This window comes from Coffea arabica, chromosome 11e (assembly GCF_036785885.1).
Source record: "Coffea arabica cultivar ET-39 chromosome 11e, Coffea Arabica ET-39 HiFi, whole genome shotgun sequence".
Lineage (NCBI taxonomy): Eukaryota > Viridiplantae > Streptophyta > Magnoliopsida > Gentianales > Rubiaceae > Coffea > Coffea arabica.
The window spans coordinates 25602840-25623744 of record NC_092331.1 but is presented as its reverse complement, the minus strand read 5'-3'; positions in this window follow the sequence as shown (position 1 = coordinate 25623744).

The window sequence follows — 20905 nt, the reverse complement described above, 5'->3', positions numbered from 1 at the left end:
TTGTGCCTGAAGAGATAAAACCCGAGGGAGTTGAATGCAATGAGATGAAAGGGTCAGCTGTTGAAATGGACAAGGAGATGGAAAAATCTGATGAGATGGGTGGTAAAAAGGAAGAAAAGAGAGAAAGTGGGCTGATCTTGAGCAACCCGGTGAAGGCCTATTATTTTCCCAACGAACTTACCTTGCTTTGTTTAGTGTTTCTTCTTGTATTCAGATCAAGCAAAGGCAAGTTGAGCTGATCTTGGTGTGTTCCATTCCAAAATCAATTGTAGACTTTGCAAGCTTCCATGTAGTTGGTACTCCAAGAGTTAAACCCCGTTTGTATCCATTCATGGAACAATGTCAACTGAAATCAGTCCACACCAAAGGGGAGTTGCTTCGAGCTCATCTTGATGGGAACACTCCACATTTTGTGGATGGTTGTGTACCAAGGGTTCGTTTAAAGAACAAGTACCTGAATGACCATTATGATTTTCATCTTGTTCTTAGTCCACGTGAATCTCCAACATCACCAAATCCGCCTTGGGGCCTTGCAAGTGTGTTCGGGCCGGAGTTCGATTTCACGGGATACGCTTCACACCACTTTGAGGACCCTTACCTCATGACCACAAACGATCAAGTTGAGCATACATTGAAGATGGTTTGTGAGATTCAAGGTCCGACAAGGGTTATTTTCCAACTTAGCACGTGGGTTTTGCATTGGATGACATCTATAGCCATCCTAACAAGATTGAGTCGAAGGCATGTAACTCGTCTTGTCACCATTCGTGCTTCAATTTGTGGGCAAATTGCTTTCAAGAGGAGGGGAATGATACGAACAAGAGGAGCCATTGGAGTAAAGCCATGAGTTTTTCTTGGCAATATGTGGTGGCATTAGATTTGGGGTTCATACTACCAACTCTTGTAGTATCATCCATTTCCATCCAGATTTGAGGACGAATCCTTCTCAAGTGGAGGGGACTGATGTGTGCACGGACCTTAGCCCAAGTAATGACCCAGTCCGAGTTCCATTGGGCCCAGTCACACGTGCACAAGCCAAGTTCTTCAAAGAATCCCTCCAAGCCCCTGTTCGAATTGTCCAAGACCAACATGGAGTCCATAGAGAAATTGAAGGCTTGGAGGGAGACAATCAAGTTATCTACACCACGATCCAAGCCCATGAAGAGTCAAGTGGGCCTCCGAGTGAGCTGGCCGAATAGGGCCTTAGGCTTTAGTGTTTAATTTATAGTTAGATTAGTTGTTCTAGTAGAGCATGGGCCGGCCCATCTTGATCCCAAGGTGGCCGAATTCCCCTTTTCCTTGTTTTCCTTAGGGTTTTTGTAACTCTTAGCCTATAAATAGGCTTGCTTTGTAAGGTTTTAGGTAGACGTTTTATAAATCAAATTACTTAGTTTTTCGATTTTCTTGCTTGTGTGAATTTCGAGCTTTACTTGCTTCTGGCAAGGGTGATTGAGCAATCTTGCATCTTGTCCTTGATTGTTCTACCGACCTATTCCCTGGCGTATTCACCTTCATCGGAGTCGTCGTTCTACAGCCTTTAATCAAATCGTGTCGTCCGTTTGATTCTAGGTCCAGCAATCCAAGCGTTGGACAACCTCGCTAGATCCTCGGGCAAACGTGCTACGTGTCTCGAAACGTGTTGATCGAGGACCGCAATAGTTGGCCTCAGAGCTTATGTGGAGGTTCCCTCATACGTCATGGCGAATACAAGACGCATAAAAGCTAGCCCACAACATTGTCTTCCTGATCCTAAGGGAGTAAAAGAAGTGCCATTACGTGGTGTAGATGAGCAATTGGACCTCGTCAAATCTCAATTGCTTGGTTGGTTTTATACCCGTTGCGGTGTCAAAGACAAAATTTGTAGCTTGGCCATTGATGGGAGTTGTGAAATTAAATCTTCCAACCATTGGTCATCTTCGACCGCACAAGTTGATGAGTACTCAAGGTGTTGTCTGGGTTACTAAGCACACACTTGTACCTATTCAAATCGGCAAATATGTGGACGAGGTGTTGTGTGATGTAGTCCCAATTCAAGTGACACGGGTTGTTGGGCAAAGCGTGGATGTCGAGGCCAGAAGTTAAATATGACGGACATACTAATAAGTATTCCTTCTTATTTAATAGTCGTCGTATTGCACTTGTATCACTTACTTATGACCAGTTTTGTATTGATCTAGCACACATGAAAAGTAAGGTTGAGCGTTATTGAATGGAGAAGCAGCTAGATGAGGGAATTGTGCCTGAAGAGATAAAACCCGAGGGAGTTGAATGCAATGAGATGAAAGGGTCAGCTGTTGAAATGGACAAGGAGATGGAAAAATCTGATGAGATGGGTGGTAAAAAGGAAGAAAAGAGAGAAAGTGGGCTGATCTTGAGCAACCCGGTGAAGGCCTATTATTTTCCCAACGAACTTACCTTGCTTTGTTTAGTGTTTCTTCTTGTATTCAGATCAAGCAAAGGCAAGTTGAGCTGATCTTGGTGTGTTCCATTCCAAAATCAATTGTAGACTTTGCAAGCTTCCATGTAGTTGGTACTCCAAGAGTTAAACCCCGTTTGTATCCATTCATGGAACAATGTCAACTGAAATCAGTCCACACCAAAGGGGAGTTGCTTCGAGCTCATCTTGATGGGAACACTCCACATTTTGTGGATGGTTGTGTACCAAGGGTTCGTTTAAAGAACAAGTACCTGAATGACCATTATGATTTTCATCTTGTTCTTAGTCCACGTGAATCTCCAACATCACCAAATCCGCCTTGGGGCCTTGCAAGTGTGTTCGGGCCGGAGTTCGATTTCACGGGATACGCTTCACACCACTTTGAGGACCCTTACCTCATGACCACAAACGATCAAGTTGAGCATACATTGAAGATGGTTTGTGAGATTCAAGGTCCGACAAGGGTTATTTTCCAACTTAGCACGTGGGTTTTGCATTGGATGACATCTATAGCCATCCTAACAAGATTGAGTCGAAGGCATGTAACTCGTCTTGTCACCATTCGTGCTTCAATTTGTGGGCAAATTGCTTTCAAGAGGAGGGGAATGATACGAACAAGAGGAGCCATTGGAGTAAAGCCATGAGTTTTTCTTGGCAATATGTGGTGGCATTAGATTTGGGGTTCATACTACCAACTCTTGTAGTATCATCCATTTCCATCCAGATTTGAGGACGAATCCTTCTCAAGTGGAGGGGACTGATGTGTGCACGGACCTTAGCCCAAGTAATGACCCAGTCCGAGTTCCATTGGGCCCAGTCACACGTGCACAAGCCAAGTTCTTCAAAGAATCCCTCCAAGCCCCTGTTCGAATTGTCCAAGACCAACATGGAGTCCATAGAGAAATTGAAGGCTTGGAGGGAGACAATCAAGTTATCTACACCACGATCCAAGCCCATGAAGAGTCAAGTGGGCCTCCGAGTGAGCTGGCCGAATAGGGCCTTAGGCTTTAGTGTTTAATTTATAGTTAGATTAGTTGTTCTAGTAGAGCATGGGCCGGCCCATCTTGATCCCAAGGTGGCCGAATTCCCCTTTTCCTTGTTTTCCTTAGGGTTTTTGTAACTCTTAGCCTATAAATAGGCTTGCTTTGTAAGGTTTTAGGTAGACGTTTTATAAATCAAATTACTTAGTTTTTCGATTTTCTTGCTTGTGTGAATTTCGAGCTTTACTTGCTTCTGGCAAGGGTGATTGAGCAATCTTGCATCTTGTCCTTGATTGTTCTACCGACCTATTCCCTGGCGTATTCACCTTCATCGGAGTCGTCGTTCTACAGCCTTTAATCAAATCGTGTCGTCCGTTTGATTCTAGGTCCAGCAATCCAAGCGTTGGACAACCTCGCTAGATCCTCGGGCAAACGTGCTACGTGTCTCGAAACGTGTTGATCGAGGACCGCAATAGTTGGCCTCAGAGCTTATGTGGAGGTTCCCTCATACGTCATGGCGAATACAAGACGCATAAAAGCTAGCCCACAACATTGTCTTCCTGATCCTAAGGGAGTAAAAGAAGTGCCATTACGTGGTGTAGATGAGCAATTGGACCTCGTCAAATCTCAATTGCTTGGTTGGTTTTATACCCGTTGCGGTGTCAAAGACAAAATTTGTAGCTTGGCCATTGATGGGAGTTGTGAAATTAAATCTTCCAACCATTGGTCATCTTCGACCGCACAAGTTGATGAGTACTCAAGGTGTTGTCTGGGTTACTAAGCACACACTTGTACCTATTCAAATCGGCAAATATGTGGACGAGGTGTTGTGTGATGTAGTCCCAATTCAAGTGACACGGGTTGTTGGGCAAAGCGTGGATGTCGAGGCCAGAAGTTAAATATGACGGACATACTAATAAGTATTCCTTCTTATTTAATAGTCGTCGTATTGCACTTGTATCACTTACTTATGACCAGTTTTGTATTGATCTAGCACACATGAAAAGTAAGGTTGAGCGTTATTGAATGGAGAAGCAGCTAGATGAGGGAATTGTGCCTGAAGAGATAAAACCCGAGGGAGTTGAATGCAATGAGATGAAAGGGTCAGCTGTTGAAATGGACAAGGAGATGGAAAAATCTGATGAGATGGGTGGTAAAAAGGAAGAAAAGAGAGAAAGTGGGCTGATCTTGAGCAACCCGGTGAAGGCCTATTATTTTCCCAACGAACTTACCTTGCTTTGTTTAGTGTTTCTTCTTGTATTCAGATCAAGCAAAGGCAAGTTGAGCTGATCTTGGTGTGTTCCATTCCAAAATCAATTGTAGACTTTGCAAGCTTCCATGTAGTTGGTACTCCAAGAGTTAAACCCCGTTTGTATCCATTCATGGAACAATGTCAACTGAAATCAGTCCACACCAAAGGGGAGTTGCTTCGAGCTCATCTTGATGGGAACACTCCACATTTTGTGGATGGTTGTGTACCAAGGGTTCGTTTAAAGAACAAGTACCTGAATGACCATTATGATTTTCATCTTGTTCTTAGTCCACGTGAATCTCCAACATCACCAAATCCGCCTTGGGGCCTTGCAAGTGTGTTCGGGCCGGAGTTCGATTTCACGGGATACGCTTCACACCACTTTGAGGACCCTTACCTCATGACCACAAACGATCAAGTTGAGCATACATTGAAGATGGTTTGTGAGATTCAAGGTCCGACAAGGGTTATTTTCCAACTTAGCACGTGGGTTTTGCATTGGATGACATCTATAGCCATCCTAACAAGATTGAGTCGAAGGCATGTAACTCGTCTTGTCACCATTCGTGCTTCAATTTGTGGGCAAATTGCTTTCAAGAGGAGGGGAATGATACGAACAAGAGGAGCCATTGGAGTAAAGCCATGAGTTTTTCTTGGCAATATGTGGTGGCATTAGATTTGGGGTTCATACTACCAACTCTTGTAGTATCATCCATTTCCATCCAGATTTGAGGACGAATCCTTCTCAAGTGGAGGGGACTGATGTGTGCACGGACCTTAGCCCAAGTAATGACCCAGTCCGAGTTCCATTGGGCCCAGTCACACGTGCACAAGCCAAGTTCTTCAAAGAATCCCTCCAAGCCCCTGTTCGAATTGTCCAAGACCAACATGGAGTCCATAGAGAAATTGAAGGCTTGGAGGGAGACAATCAAGTTATCTACACCACGATCCAAGCCCATGAAGAGTCAAGTGGGCCTCCGAGTGAGCTGGCCGAATAGGGCCTTAGGCTTTAGTGTTTAATTTATAGTTAGATTAGTTGTTCTAGTAGAGCATGGGCCGGCCCATCTTGATCCCAAGGTGGCCGAATTCCCCTTTTCCTTGTTTTCCTTAGGGTTTTTGTAACTCTTAGCCTATAAATAGGCTTGCTTTGTAAGGTTTTAGGTAGACGTTTTATAAATCAAATTACTTAGTTTTTCGATTTTCTTGCTTGTGTGAATTTCGAGCTTTACTTGCTTCTGGCAAGGGTGATTGAGCAATCTTGCATCTTGTCCTTGATTGTTCTACCGACCTATTCCCTGGCGTATTCACCTTCATCGGAGTCGTCGTTCTACAGCCTTTAATCAAATCGTGTCGTCCGTTTGATTCTAGGTCCAGCAATCCAAGCGTTGGACAACCTCGCTAGATCCTCGGGCAAACGTGCTACGTGTCTCGAAACGTGTTGATCGAGGACCGCAATAGTTGGCCTCAGAGCTTATGTGGAGGTTCCCTCATACGTCATGGCGAATACAAGACGCATAAAAGCTAGCCCACAACATTGTCTTCCTGATCCTAAGGGAGTAAAAGAAGTGCCATTACGTGGTGTAGATGAGCAATTGGACCTCGTCAAATCTCAATTGCTTGGTTGGTTTTATACCCGTTGCGGTGTCAAAGACAAAATTTGTAGCTTGGCCATTGATGGGAGTTGTGAAATTAAATCTTCCAACCATTGGTCATCTTCGACCGCACAAGTTGATGAGTACTCAAGGTGTTGTCTGGGTTACTAAGCACACACTTGTACCTATTCAAATCGGCAAATATGTGGACGAGGTGTTGTGTGATGTAGTCCCAATTCAAGTGACACGGGTTGTTGGGCAAAGCGTGGATGTCGAGGCCAGAAGTTAAATATGACGGACATACTAATAAGTATTCCTTCTTATTTAATAGTCGTCGTATTGCACTTGTATCACTTACTTATGACCAGTTTTGTATTGATCTAGCACACATGAAAAGTAAGGTTGAGCGTTATTGAATGGAGAAGCAGCTAGATGAGGGAATTGTGCCTGAAGAGATAAAACCCGAGGGAGTTGAATGCAATGAGATGAAAGGGTCAGCTGTTGAAATGGACAAGGAGATGGAAAAATCTGATGAGATGGGTGGTAAAAAGGAAGAAAAGAGAGAAAGTGGGCTGATCTTGAGCAACCCGGTGAAGGCCTATTATTTTCCCAACGAACTTACCTTGCTTTGTTTAGTGTTTCTTCTTGTATTCAGATCAAGCAAAGGCAAGTTGAGCTGATCTTGGTGTGTTCCATTCCAAAATCAATTGTAGACTTTGCAAGCTTCCATGTAGTTGGTACTCCAAGAGTTAAACCCCGTTTGTATCCATTCATGGAACAATGTCAACTGAAATCAGTCCACACCAAAGGGGAGTTGCTTCGAGCTCATCTTGATGGGAACACTCCACATTTTGTGGATGGTTGTGTACCAAGGGTTCGTTTAAAGAACAAGTACCTGAATGACCATTATGATTTTCATCTTGTTCTTAGTCCACGTGAATCTCCAACATCACCAAATCCGCCTTGGGGCCTTGCAAGTGTGTTCGGGCCGGAGTTCGATTTCACGGGATACGCTTCACACCACTTTGAGGACCCTTACCTCATGACCACAAACGATCAAGTTGAGCATACATTGAAGATGGTTTGTGAGATTCAAGGTCCGACAAGGGTTATTTTCCAACTTAGCACGTGGGTTTTGCATTGGATGACATCTATAGCCATCCTAACAAGATTGAGTCGAAGGCATGTAACTCGTCTTGTCACCATTCGTGCTTCAATTTGTGGGCAAATTGCTTTCAAGAGGAGGGGAATGATACGAACAAGAGGAGCCATTGGAGTAAAGCCATGAGTTTTTCTTGGCAATATGTGGTGGCATTAGATTTGGGGTTCATACTACCAACTCTTGTAGTATCATCCATTTCCATCCAGATTTGAGGACGAATCCTTCTCAAGTGGAGGGGACTGATGTGTGCACGGACCTTAGCCCAAGTAATGACCCAGTCCGAGTTCCATTGGGCCCAGTCACACGTGCACAAGCCAAGTTCTTCAAAGAATCCCTCCAAGCCCCTGTTCGAATTGTCCAAGACCAACATGGAGTCCATAGAGAAATTGAAGGCTTGGAGGGAGACAATCAAGTTATCTACACCACGATCCAAGCCCATGAAGAGTCAAGTGGGCCTCCGAGTGAGCTGGCCGAATAGGGCCTTAGGCTTTAGTGTTTAATTTATAGTTAGATTAGTTGTTCTAGTAGAGCATGGGCCGGCCCATCTTGATCCCAAGGTGGCCGAATTCCCCTTTTCCTTGTTTTCCTTAGGGTTTTTGTAACTCTTAGCCTATAAATAGGCTTGCTTTGTAAGGTTTTAGGTAGACGTTTTATAAATCAAATTACTTAGTTTTTCGATTTTCTTGCTTGTGTGAATTTCGAGCTTTACTTGCTTCTGGCAAGGGTGATTGAGCAATCTTGCATCTTGTCCTTGATTGTTCTACCGACCTATTCCCTGGCGTATTCACCTTCATCGGAGTCGTCGTTCTACAGCCTTTAATCAAATCGTGTCGTCCGTTTGATTCTAGGTCCAGCAATCCAAGCGTTGGACAACCTCGCTAGATCCTCGGGCAAACGTGCTACGTGTCTCGAAACGTGTTGATCGAGGACCGCAATAGTTGGCCTCAGAGCTTATGTGGAGGTTCCCTCATACGTCATGGCGAATACAAGACGCATAAAAGCTAGCCCACAACATTGTCTTCCTGATCCTAAGGGAGTAAAAGAAGTGCCATTACGTGGTGTAGATGAGCAATTGGACCTCGTCAAATCTCAATTGCTTGGTTGGTTTTATACCCGTTGCGGTGTCAAAGACAAAATTTGTAGCTTGGCCATTGATGGGAGTTGTGAAATTAAATCTTCCAACCATTGGTCATCTTCGACCGCACAAGTTGATGAGTACTCAAGGTGTTGTCTGGGTTACTAAGCACACACTTGTACCTATTCAAATCGGCAAATATGTGGACGAGGTGTTGTGTGATGTAGTCCCAATTCAAGTGACACGGGTTGTTGGGCAAAGCGTGGATGTCGAGGCCAGAAGTTAAATATGACGGACATACTAATAAGTATTCCTTCTTATTTAATAGTCGTCGTATTGCACTTGTATCACTTACTTATGACCAGTTTTGTATTGATCTAGCACACATGAAAAGTAAGGTTGAGCGTTATTGAATGGAGAAGCAGCTAGATGAGGGAATTGTGCCTGAAGAGATAAAACCCGAGGGAGTTGAATGCAATGAGATGAAAGGGTCAGCTGTTGAAATGGACAAGGAGATGGAAAAATCTGATGAGATGGGTGGTAAAAAGGAAGAAAAGAGAGAAAGTGGGCTGATCTTGAGCAACCCGGTGAAGGCCTATTATTTTCCCAACGAACTTACCTTGCTTTGTTTAGTGTTTCTTCTTGTATTCAGATCAAGCAAAGGCAAGTTGAGCTGATCTTGGTGTGTTCCATTCCAAAATCAATTGTAGACTTTGCAAGCTTCCATGTAGTTGGTACTCCAAGAGTTAAACCCCGTTTGTATCCATTCATGGAACAATGTCAACTGAAATCAGTCCACACCAAAGGGGAGTTGCTTCGAGCTCATCTTGATGGGAACACTCCACATTTTGTGGATGGTTGTGTACCAAGGGTTCGTTTAAAGAACAAGTACCTGAATGACCATTATGATTTTCATCTTGTTCTTAGTCCACGTGAATCTCCAACATCACCAAATCCGCCTTGGGGCCTTGCAAGTGTGTTCGGGCCGGAGTTCGATTTCACGGGATACGCTTCACACCACTTTGAGGACCCTTACCTCATGACCACAAACGATCAAGTTGAGCATACATTGAAGATGGTTTGTGAGATTCAAGGTCCGACAAGGGTTATTTTCCAACTTAGCACGTGGGTTTTGCATTGGATGACATCTATAGCCATCCTAACAAGATTGAGTCGAAGGCATGTAACTCGTCTTGTCACCATTCGTGCTTCAATTTGTGGGCAAATTGCTTTCAAGAGGAGGGGAATGATACGAACAAGAGGAGCCATTGGAGTAAAGCCATGAGTTTTTCTTGGCAATATGTGGTGGCATTAGATTTGGGGTTCATACTACCAACTCTTGTAGTATCATCCATTTCCATCCAGATTTGAGGACGAATCCTTCTCAAGTGGAGGGGACTGATGTGTGCACGGACCTTAGCCCAAGTAATGACCCAGTCCGAGTTCCATTGGGCCCAGTCACACGTGCACAAGCCAAGTTCTTCAAAGAATCCCTCCAAGCCCCTGTTCGAATTGTCCAAGACCAACATGGAGTCCATAGAGAAATTGAAGGCTTGGAGGGAGACAATCAAGTTATCTACACCACGATCCAAGCCCATGAAGAGTCAAGTGGGCCTCCGAGTGAGCTGGCCGAATAGGGCCTTAGGCTTTAGTGTTTAATTTATAGTTAGATTAGTTGTTCTAGTAGAGCATGGGCCGGCCCATCTTGATCCCAAGGTGGCCGAATTCCCCTTTTCCTTGTTTTCCTTAGGGTTTTTGTAACTCTTAGCCTATAAATAGGCTTGCTTTGTAAGGTTTTAGGTAGACGTTTTATAAATCAAATTACTTAGTTTTTCGATTTTCTTGCTTGTGTGAATTTCGAGCTTTACTTGCTTCTGGCAAGGGTGATTGAGCAATCTTGCATCTTGTCCTTGATTGTTCTACCGACCTATTCCCTGGCGTATTCACCTTCATCGGAGTCGTCGTTCTACAGCCTTTAATCAAATCGTGTCGTCCGTTTGATTCTAGGTCCAGCAATCCAAGCGTTGGACAACCTCGCTAGATCCTCGGGCAAACGTGCTACGTGTCTCGAAACGTGTTGATCGAGGACCGCAATAGTTGGCCTCAGAGCTTATGTGGAGGTTCCCTCATACGTCATGGCGAATACAGGACGCATAAAAGCTAGCCCACAACATTGTCTTCCTGATCCTAAGGGAGTAAAAGAAGTGCCATTACGTGGTGTAGATGAGCAATTGGACCTCGTCAAATCTCAATTGCTTGGTTGGTTTTATACCCGTTGCGGTGTCAAAGACAAAATTTGTAGCTTGGCCATTGATGGGAGTTGTGAAGTCAACCTTGCAACTGCTATCATGGTTGAGAAATTAAATCTTCCAACCATTGGTCATCTTCGACCGCACAAGTTGATGAGTACTCAAGGTGTTGTCTGGGTTACTAAGCACACACTTGTACCTATTCAAATCGGCAAATATGTGGACGAGGTGTTGTGTGATGTAGTCCCAATTCAAGTGACACGGGTTGTTGGGCAAAGCGTGGATGTCGAGGCCAGAAGTTAAATATGACGGACATACTAATAAGTATTCCTTCTTATTTAATAGTCGTCGTATTGCACTTGTATCACTTACTTATGACCAGTTTTGTATTGATCTAGCACACATGAAAAGTAAGGTTGAGCGTTATTGAATGGAGAAGCAGCTAGATGAGGGAATTGTGCCTGAAGAGATAAAACCCGAGGGAGTTGAATGCAATGAGATGAAAGGGTCAGCTGTTGAAATGGACAAGGAGATGGAAAAATCTGATGAGATGGGTGGTAAAAAGGAAGAAAAGAGAGAAAGTGGGCTGATCTTGAGCAACCCGGTGAAGGCCTATTATTTTCCCAACGAACTTACCTTGCTTTGTTTAGTGTTTCTTCTTGTATTCAGATCAAGCAAAGGCAAGTTGAGCTGATCTTGGTGTGTTCCATTCCAAAATCAATTGTAGACTTTGCAAGCTTCCATGTAGTTGGTACTCCAAGAGTTAAACCCCGTTTGTATCCATTCATGGAACAATGTCAACTGAAATCAGTCCACACCAAAGGGGAGTTGCTTCGAGCTCATCTTGATGGGAACACTCCACATTTTGTGGATGGTTGTGTACCAAGGGTTCGTTTAAAGAACAAGTACCTGAATGACCATTATGATTTTCATCTTGTTCTTAGTCCACGTGAATCTCCAACATCACCAAATCCGCCTTGGGGCCTTGCAAGTGTGTTCGGGCCGGAGTTCGATTTCACGGGATACGCTTCACACCACTTTGAGGACCCTTACCTCATGACCACAAACGATCAAGTTGAGCATACATTGAAGATGGTTTGTGAGATTCAAGGTCCGACAAGGGTTATTTTCCAACTTAGCACGTGGGTTTTGCATTGGATGACATCTATAGCCATCCTAACAAGATTGAGTCGAAGGCATGTAACTCGTCTTGTCACCATTCGTGCTTCAATTTGTGGGCAAATTGCTTTCAAGAGGAGGGGAATGATACGAACAAGAGGAGCCATTGGAGTAAAGCCATGAGTTTTTCTTGGCAATATGTGGTGGCATTAGATTTGGGGTTCATACTACCAACTCTTGTAGTATCATCCATTTCCATCCAGATTTGAGGACGAATCCTTCTCAAGTGGAGGGGACTGATGTGTGCACGGACCTTAGCCCAAGTAATGACCCAGTCCGAGTTCCATTGGGCCCAGTCACACGTGCACAAGCCAAGTTCTTCAAAGAATCCCTCCAAGCCCCTGTTCGAATTGTCCAAGACCAACATGGAGTCCATAGAGAAATTGAAGGCTTGGAGGGAGACAATCAAGTTATCTACACCACGATCCAAGCCCATGAAGAGTCAAGTGGGCCTCCGAGTGAGCTGGCCGAATAGGGCCTTAGGCTTTAGTGTTTAATTTATAGTTAGATTAGTTGTTCTAGTAGAGCATGGGCCGGCCCATCTTGATCCCAAGGTGGCCGAATTCCCCTTTTCCTTGTTTTCCTTAGGGTTTTTGTAACTCTTAGCCTATAAATAGGCTTGCTTTGTAAGGTTTTAGGTAGACGTTTTATAAATCAAATTACTTAGTTTTTCGATTTTCTTGCTTGTGTGAATTTCGAGCTTTACTTGCTTCTGGCAAGGGTGATTGAGCAATCTTGCATCTTGTCCTTGATTGTTCTACCGACCTATTCCCTGGCGTATTCACCTTCATCGGAGTCGTCGTTCTACAGCCTTTAATCAAATCGTGTCGTCCGTTTGATTCTAGGTCCAGCAATCCAAGCGTTGGACAACCTCGCTAGATCCTCGGGCAAACGTGCTACGTGTCTCGAAACGTGTTGATCGAGGACCGCAATAGTTGGCCTCAGAGCTTATGTGGAGGTTCCCTCATACGTCATGGCGAATACAGGACGCATAAAAGCTAGCCCACAACATTGTCTTCCTGATCCTAAGGGAGTAAAAGAAGTGCCATTACGTGGTGTAGATGAGCAATTGGACCTCGTCAAATCTCAATTGCTTGGTTGGTTTTATACCCGTTGCGGTGTCAAAGACAAAATTTGTAGCTTGGCCATTGATGGGAGTTGTGAAGTCAACCTTGCAACTGCTATCATGGTTGAGAAATTAAATCTTCCAACCATTGGTCATCTTCGACCGCACAAGTTGATGAGTACTCAAGGTGTTGTCTGGGTTACTAAGCACACACTTGTACCTATTCAAATCGGCAAATATGTGGACGAGGTGTTGTGTGATGTAGTCCCAATTCAAGTGACACGGGTTGTTGGGCAAAGCGTGGATGTCGAGGCCAGAAGTTAAATATGACGGACATACTAATAAGTATTCCTTCTTATTTAATAGTCGTCGTATTGCACTTGTATCACTTACTTATGACCAGTTTTGTATTGATCTAGCACACATGAAAAGTAAGGTTGAGCGTTATTGAATGGAGAAGCAGCTAGATGAGGGAATTGTGCCTGAAGAGATAAAACCCGAGGGAGTTGAATGCAATGAGATGAAAGGGTCAGCTGTTGAAATGGACAAGGAGATGGAAAAATCTGATGAGATGGGTGGTAAAAAGGAAGAAAAGAGAGAAAGTGGGCTGATCTTGAGCAACCCGGTGAAGGCCTATTATTTTCCCAACGAACTTACCTTGCTTTGTTTAGTGTTTCTTCTTGTATTCAGATCAAGCAAAGGCAAGTTGAGCTGATCTTGGTGTGTTCCATTCCAAAGTCAATTGTAGACTTTGCAAGCTTCCATGTAGTTGGTACTCCAAGAGTTAAACCCCGTTTGTATCCATTCATGGAACAATGTCAACTGAAATCAGTCCACACCAAAGGGGAGTTGCTTCGAGCTCATCTTGATGGGAACACTCCACATTTTGTGGATGGTTGTGTACCAAGGGTTCGTTTAAAGAACAAGTACCTGAATGACCATTATGATTTTCATCTTGTTCTTAGTCCACGTGAATCTCCAACATCACCAAATCCGCCTTGGGGCCTTGCAAGTGTGTTCGGGCCGGAGTTCGATTTCACGGGATACGCTTCACACCACTTTGAGGACCCTTACCTCATGACCACAAACGATCAAGTTGAGCATACATTGAAGATGGTTTGTGAGATTCAAGGTCCGACAAGGGTTATTTTCCAACTTAGCACGTGGGTTTTGCATTGGATGACATCTATAGCCATCCTAACAAGATTGAGTCGAAGGCATGTAACTCGTCTTGTCACCATTCGTGCTTCAATTTGTGGGCAAATTGCTTTCAAGAGGAGGGGAATGATACGAACAAGAGGAGCCATTGGAGTAAAGCCATGAGTTTTTCTTGGCAATATGTGGTGGCATTAGATTTGGGGTTCATACTACCAACTCTTGTAGTATCATCCATTTCCATCCAGATTTGAGGACGAATCCTTCTCAAGTGGAGGGGACTGATGTGTGCACGGACCTTAGCCCAAGTAATGACCCAGTCCGAGTTCCATTGGGCCCAGTCACACGTGCACAAGCCAAGTTCTTCAAAGAATCCCTCCAAGCCCCTGTTCGAATTGTCCAAGACCAACATGGAGTCCATAGAGAAATTGAAGGCTTGGAGGGAGACAATCAAGTTATCTACACCACGATCCAAGCCCATGAAGAGTCAAGTGGGCCTCCGAGTGAGCTGGCCGAATAGGGCCTTAGGCTTTAGTGTTTAATTTATAGTTAGATTAGTTGTTCTAGTAGAGCATGGGCCGGCCCATCTTGATCCCAAGGTGGCCGAATTCCCCTTTTCCTTGTTTTCCTTAGGGTTTTTGTAACTCTTAGCCTATAAATAGGCTTGCTTTGTAAGGTTTTAGGTAGACGTTTTATAAATCAAATTACTTAGTTTTTCGATTTTCTTGCTTGTGTGAATTTCGAGCTTTACTTGCTTCTGGCAAGGGTGATTGAGCAATCTTGCATCTTGTCCTTGATTGTTCTACCGACCTATTCCCTGGCGTATTCACCTTCATCGGAGTCGTCGTTCTACAGCCTTTAATCAAATCGTGTCGTCCGTTTGATTCTAGGTCCAGCAATCCAAGCGTTGGACAACCTCGCTAGATCCTCGGGCAAACGTGCTACGTGTCTCGAAACGTGTTGATCGAGGACCGCAATAGTTGGCCTCAGAGCTTATGTGGAGGTTCCCTCATACGTCATGGCGAATACAGGACGCATAAAAGCTAGCCCACAACATTGTCTTCCTGATCCTAAGGGAGTAAAAGAAGTGCCATTACGTGGTGTAGATGAGCAATTGGACCTCGTCAAATCTCAATTGCTTGGTTGGTTTTATACCCGTTGCGGTGTCAAAGACAAAATTTGTAGCTTGGCCATTGATGGGAGTTGTGAAGTCAACCTTGCAACTGCTATCATGGTTGAGAAATTAAATCTTCCAACCATTGGTCATCTTCGACCGCACAAGTTGATGAGTACTCAAGGTGTTGTCTGGGTTACTAAGCACACACTTGTACCTATTCAAATCGGCAAATATGTGGACGAGGTGTTGTGTGATGTAGTCCCAATTCAAGTGACACGGGTTGTTGGGCAAAGCGTGGATGTCGAGGCCAGAAGTTAAATATGACGGACATACTAATAAGTATTCCTTCTTATTTAATAGTCGTCGTATTGCACTTGTATCACTTACTTATGACCAGTTTTGTATTGATCTAGCACACATGAAAAGTAAGGTTGAGCGTTATTGAATGGAGAAGCAGCTAGATGAGGGAATTGTGCCTGAAGAGATAAAACCCGAGGGAGTTGAATGCAATGAGATGAAAGGGTCAGCTGTTGAAATGGACAAGGAGATGGAAAAATCTGATGAGATGGGTGGTAAAAAGGAAGAAAAGAGAGAAAGTGGGCTGATCTTGAGCAACCCGGTGAAGGCCTATTATTTTCCCAACGAACTTACCTTGCTTTGTTTAGTGTTTCTTCTTGTATTCAGATCAAGCAAAGGCAAGTTGAGCTGATCTTGGTGTGTTCCATTCCAAAATCAATTGTAGACTTTGCAAGCTTCCATGTAGTTGGTACTCCAAGAGTTAAACCCCGTTTGTATCCATTCATGGAACAATGTCAACTGAAATCAGTCCACACCAAAGGGGAGTTGCTTCGAGCTCATCTTGATGGGAACACTCCACATTTTGTGGATGGTTGTGTACCAAGGGTTCGTTTAAAGAACAAGTACCTGAATGACCATTATGATTTTCATCTTGTTCTTAGTCCACGTGAATCTCCAACATCACCAAATCCGCCTTGGGGCCTTGCAAGTGTGTTCGGGCCGGAGTTCGATTTCACGGGATACGCTTCACACCACTTTGAGGACCCTTACCTCATGACCACAAACGATCAAGTTGAGCATACATTGAAGATGGTTTGTGAGATTCAAGGTCCGACAAGGGTTATTTTCCAACTTAGCACGTGGGTTTTGCATTGGATGACATCTATAGCCATCCTAACAAGATTGAGTCGAAGGCATGTAACTCGTCTTGTCACCATTCGTGCTTCAATTTGTGGGCAAATTGCTTTCAAGAGGAGGGGAATGATACGAACAAGAGGAGCCATTGGAGTAAAGCCATGAGTTTTTCTTGGCAATATGTGGTGGCATTAGATTTGGGGTTCATACTACCAACTCTTGTAGTATCATCCATTTCCATCCAGATTTGAGGACGAATCCTTCTCAAGTGGAGGGGACTGATGTGTGCACGGACCTTAGCCCAAGTAATGACCCAGTCCGAGTTCCATTGGGCCCAGTCACACGTGCACAAGCCAAGTTCTTCAAAGAATCCCTCCAAGCCCCTGTTCGAATTGTCCAAGACCAACATGGAGTCCATAGAGAAATTGAAGGCTTGGAGGGAGACAATCAAGTTATCTACACCACGATCCAAGCCCATGAAGAGTCAAGTGGGCCTCCGAGTGAGCTGGCCGAATAGGGCCTTAGGCTTTAGTGTTTAATTTATAGTTAGATTAGTTGTTCTAGTAGAGCATGGGCCGGCCCATCTTGATCCCAAGGTGGCCGAATTCCCCTTTTCCTTGTTTTCCTTAGGGTTTTTGTAACTCTTAGCCTATAAATAGGCTTGCTTTGTAAGGTTTTAGGTAGACGTTTTATAAATCAAATTACTTAGTTTTTCGATTTTCTTGCTTGTGTGAATTTCGAGCTTTACTTGCTTCTGGCAAGGGTGATTGAGCAATCTTGCATCTTGTCCTTGATTGTTCTACCGACCTATTCCCTGGCGTATTCACCTTCATCGGAGTCGTCGTTCTACAGCCTTTAATCAAATCGTGTCGTCCGTTTGATTCTAGGTCCAGCAATCCAAGCGTTGGACAACCTCGCTAGATCCTCGGGCAAACGTGCTACGTGTCTCGAAACGTGTTGATCGAGGACCGCAATAGTTGGCCTCAGAGCTTATGTGGAGGTTCCCTCATACGTCATGGCGAATACAGGACGCATAAAAGCTAGCCCACAACATTGTCTTCCTGATCCTAAGGGAGTAAAAGAAGTGCCATTACGTGGTGTAGATGAGCAATTGGACCTCGTCAAATCTCAATTGCTTGGTTGGTTTTATACCCGTTGCGGTGTCAAAGACAAAATTTGTAGCTTGGCCATTGATGGGAGTTGTGAAGTCAACCTTGCAACTGCTATCATGGTTGAGAAATTAAATCTTCCAACCATTGGTCATCTTCGACCGCACAAGTTGATGAGTACTCAAGGTGTTGTCTGGGTTACTAAGCACACACTTGTACCTATTCAAATCGGCAAATATGTGGACGAGGTGTTGTGTGATGTAGTCCCAATTCAAGTGACACGGGTTGTTGGGCAAAGCGTGGATGTCGAGGCCAGAAGTTAAATATGACGGACATACTAATAAGTATTCCTTCTTATTTAATAGTCGTCGTATTGCACTTGTATCACATACTTATGACCAGTTTTGTATTGATCTAGCACACATGAAAAGTAAGGTTGAGCGTTATTGAATGGAGAAGCAGCTAGATGAGGGAATTGTGCCTGAAGAGATAAAACCCGAGGGAGTTGAATGCAATGAGATGAAAGGGTCAGCTGTTGAAATGGACAAGGAGATGGAAAAATCTGATGAGATGGGTGGTAAAAAGGAAGAAAAGAGAGAAAGTGGGCTGATCTTGAGCAACCCGGTGAAGGCCTATTATTTTCCCAACGAACTTACCTTGCTTTGTTTAGTGTTTCTTCTTGTATTCAGATCAAGCAAAGGCAAGTTGAGCTGATCTTGGTGTGTTCCATTCCAAAATCAATTGTAGACTTTGCAAGCTTCCATGTAGTTGGTACTCCAAGAGTTAAACCCCGTTTGTATCCATTCATGGAACAATGTCAACTGAAATCAGTCCACACCAAAGGGGAGTTGCTTCGAGCTCATCTTGATGGGAACACTCCACATTTTGTGGATGGTTGTGTACCAAGGGTTCGTTTAAAGAACAAGTACCTGAATGACCATTATGATTTTCATCTTGTTCTTAGTCCACGTGAATCTCCAACATCACCAAATCCGCCTTGGGGCCTTGCAAGTGTGTTCGGGCCGGAGTTCGATTTCACGGGATACGCTTCACACCACTTTGAGGACCCTTACCTCATGACCACAAACGATCAAGTTGAGCATACATTGAAGATGGTTTGTGAGATTCAAGGTCCGACAAGGGTTATTTTCCAACTTAGCACGTGGGTTTTGCATTGGATGACATCTATAGCCATCCTAACAAGATTGAGTCGAAGGCATGTAACTCGTCTTGTCACCATTCGTGCTTCAATTTGTGGGCAAATTGCTTTCAAGAGGAGGGGAATGATACGAACAAGAGGAGCCATTGGAGTAAAGCCATGAGTTTTTCTTGGCAATATGTGGTGGCATTAGATTTGGGGTTCATACTACCAACTCTTGTAGTATCATCCATTTCCATCCAGATTTGAGGACGAATCCTTCTCAAGTGGAGGGGACTGATGTGTGCACGGACCTTAGCCCAAGTAATGACCCAGTCCGAGTTCCATTGGGCCCAGTCACACGTGCACAAGCCAAGTTCTTCAAAGAATCCCTCCAAGCCCCTGTTCGAATTGTCCAAGACCAACATGGAGTCCATAGAGAAATTGAAGGCTTGGAGGGAGACAATCAAGTTATCTACACCACGATCCAAGCCCATGAAGAGTCAAGTGGGCCTCCGAGTGAGCTGGCCGAATAGGGCCTTAGGCTTTAGTGTTTAATTTATAGTTAGATTAGTTGTTCTAGTAGAGCATGGGCCGGCCCATCTTGATCCCAAGGTGGCCGAATTCCCCTTTTCCTTGTTTTCCTTAGGGTTTTTGTAACTCTTAGCCTATAAATAGGCTTGCTTTGTAAGGTTTTAGGTAGACGTTTTATAAATCAAATTACTTAGTTTTTCGATTTTCTTGCTTGTGTGAATTTCGAGCTTTACTTGCTTCTGGCAAGGGTGATTGAGCAATCTTGCATCTTGTCCTTGATTGTTCTACCGACCTATTCCCTGGCGTATTCACCTTCATCGGAGTCGTCGTTCTACAGCCTTTAATCAAATCGTGTCGTCCGTTTGATTCTAGGTCCAGCAATCCAAGCGTTGGACAACCTCGCTAGATCCTCGGGCAAACGTGCTACGTGTCTCGAAACGTGTTGATCGAGGACCGCAATAGTTGGCCTCAGAGCTTATGTGGAGGTTCCCTCATACGTCATGGCGAATACAAGACGCATAAAAGCTAGCCCACAACATTGTCTTCCTGATCCTAAGGGAGTAAAAGAAGTGCCATTACGTGGTGTAGATGAGCAATTGGACCTCGTCAAATCTCAATTGCTTGGTTGGTTTTATACCCGTTGCGGTGTCAAAGACAAAATTTGTAGCTTGGCCATTGATGGGAGTTGTGAAATTAAATCTTCCAACCATTGGTCATCTTCGACCGCACAAGTTGATGAGTACTCAAGGTGTTGTCTGGGTTACTAAGCACACACTTGTACCTATTCAAATCGGCAAATATGTGGACGAGGTGTTGTGTGATGTAGTCCCAATTCAAGTGACACGGGTTGTTGGGCAAAGCGTGGATGTCGAGGCCAGAAGTTAAATATGACGGACATACTAATAAGTATTCCTTCTTATTTAATAGTCGTCGTATTGCACTTGTATCACTTACTTATGACCAGTTTTGTATTGATCTAGCACACATGAAAAGTAAGGTTGAGCGTTATTGAATGGAGAAGCAGCTAGATGAGGGAATTGTGCCTGAAGAGATAAAACCCGAGGGAGTTGAATGCAATGAGATGAAAGGGTCAGCTGTTGAAATGGACAAGGAGATGGAAAAATCTGATGAGATGGGTGGTAAAAAGGAAGAAAAGAGAGAAAGTGGGCTGATCTTGAGCAACCCGGTGAAGGCCTATTATTTTCCCAACGAACTTACCTTGCTTTGTTTAGTGTTTCTTCTTGTATTCAGATCAAGCAAAGGCAAGTTGAGCTGATCTTGGTGTGTTCCATTCCAAAATCAATTGTAGACTTTGCAAGCTTCCATGTAGTTGGTACTCCAAGAGTTAAACCCCGTTTGTATCCATTCATGGAACAATGTCAACTGAAATCAGTCCACACCAAAGGGGAGTTGCTTCGAGCTCATCTTGATGGGAACACTCCACATTTTGTGGATGGTTGTGTACCAAGGGTTCGTTTAAAGAACAAGTACCTGAATGACCATTATGATTTTCATCTTGTTCTTAGTCCACGTGAATCTCCAACATCACCAAATCCGCCTTGGGGCCTTGCAAGTGTGTTCGGGCCGGAGTTCGATTTCACGGGATACGCTTCACACCACTTTGAGGACCCTTACCTCATGACCACAAACGATCAAGTTGAGCATACATTGAAGATGGTTTGTGAGATTCAAGGTCCGACAAGGGTTA